The 1,916-nt window shown below is 41.5% G+C and overlaps 1 non-coding gene across 1 annotated transcript; it reads right to left on the bottom strand.

Moving 5' to 3' along the window:
* Nucleotides 1-210: 210 nt before the first annotated feature.
* Nucleotides 211-317, bottom strand: LOC115870682. The gene has a single exon (XR_004046837.1). It is a non-coding gene; the product is annotated as a U6 spliceosomal RNA (small nuclear RNA).
* Between the last annotated feature and the right edge of the window lie 1,599 nt (nucleotides 318-1,916).

Below are 1,916 nucleotides of genomic sequence, written 5' to 3'. Positions count from 1 at the left end.
GCTGCTGAGCAGAGAGGAGCTGCTTTGTAATGTGCTCTGTGGGAGGGAGATGAGGCTTCATGTTCTTCCAGATCTGCATCCTCGAAAACCCTCTGTTATGAGCAGAGGACAGTGGGTGGGGCAGACTGTGTGTTTATAATTTTTGCTTTTATTGCACACTGGTGTTATTTTAGGTTTTATATGTTCCTTGGTGTGATTTGGTTATATTTTTAATGTATGGGACACTTCACGAATTTGCATGTCATCTTTGCGCAGGGGCCATGCTAGTCTTCTCTGTATCGTTCCAATGTTAGTATATGTGCTGCTGAAGCGAGCATGATTTGGTTATTTTTTAATTCTGAGAATGCTCAAAGTTTTCTTCCCCACAAATGAACAATTGTTTCTTCCCTTTAGGTCGTTCTAGTCTTAGGTTTTGGTGAATGGGGGACCCCTCTACTCCACATGCCATGAACTATCTTAGGGAACAATAACCAGTCCAACGGCTACTGAAGGGGACATATAAGCTTAGCCCACACACTCGGTCTCTTTTGGACTGCAGACAGAATACAGAATTTGCAAGGAATACTGAGAAAATGAAGATCTGCCATTATTTAGACCATTTTCTTGCAGTGGGATAATTAGGTGATATAAAGAAGGTGCCCCCGCAGAAACGATGCTCATTTGTTTCTTTGATGGGAGGATAGTGCATTTGGAGTTTGTTCCACCAGGTCAGACTGTTAATCAAGCTTTCTATTTATGGATTCTGAAAAGATTGCTTTAACAGTGTGCAACAAAAAGGCATGATTGTGGCAGATGGGGGATTGGTTTTGCCACCACGACAATGCACCTGCTCACACAGCCCTCTCCATGTGCAAATTCTGGGCAAAACCCAGCATACCTTTCTTGCCCCATGCACTTTACTCACCTGACCTCACTCTGTGCAGGTTTTTTTGTTTCTGCAAATGAAGAGGGACATGAAAGGACAGTGATTTGGATGTAGACCTGGTGAAGAAAAACAAGAGGGAGGTGCTGTCAGCCATCCAAACAGTGGAGTTTGAAAAATGTTTCCAAGAATGGAATAGCAGTGTATTACAAATGTATTAAGTGTAATGGAGAGGACTTTGAAGGTGTTGTTTTGTAAAAAAATTTAAAGACATAGCTTTGGAACAAAAAATTCAGTTTTGGGGGGATTTTATCTTTATATCTGTAGCTACTATTCTTGTAGTTAGTCTTTCTGGAAGTCAATTTGCTGGGTCATGGGGGATGCACAGATTAGATCTTTGATCCCGCCAGGCCTGTGTGGGGCCTGTGGGAACAGCCTCTAACACTCCTGCTTGTGTAAGGGAGAGCTCGCCTCCTTGTTCCTTCGCTTTGCATGCTTTTTTTAAACAAGTTAAATGGAGATCACTTTTGATCCTTCATAAGTAATTTCTTAAAGCTCAGCGAAGCACAAACTTCACAAGCCAGTCCAGAGGGCTAGGGAATGAAACCATTTCAATCCATGCTTCAGGAAGTTTGGAGAGTTAGCCTAATCTTATTTAACCTCAAAATCCCAAGCCCCTGGTTGAGGGTTCTCTCAGCCTTTGGATGTAGAGAGAGTTGTATTATTTAGGAGCTTAAGGATCTAAGTTGCACTGCATCTACATTTGCCATTGTTCTTGAAGTTTAATTCCCAATGAGACCTGCTGTTAGAAATACTCTGCAGGGTTTAATTCAAGTGAACATGCAAGAATAAGAGAAAAATAGTGTCTAACCCAACAGGCCATTCTCCACCCAAAAGAAACAGTCTACGAATAACTTCTTCAAAATTTGAACTGGGAAGGCACTTTAATCCCTCATTAAGAACTCAAAGTATAAATACCCTAGTCACCTATAGTGAGAATTTTGTAGGGTGTCACCTGCAACAATGATAACATTTTCAAACATACGCATGTGTC

Source organism: Echinops telfairi, unplaced genomic scaffold (genome assembly GCF_000313985.2).
Source record: "Echinops telfairi isolate 266 unplaced genomic scaffold, ASM31398v2 ScPeMD7_2;HRSCAF=8, whole genome shotgun sequence".
Taxonomy (NCBI): domain Eukaryota; kingdom Metazoa; phylum Chordata; class Mammalia; order Afrosoricida; family Tenrecidae; genus Echinops; species Echinops telfairi.
This window is presented reverse-complemented; position numbering and strand designations above follow the sequence as displayed.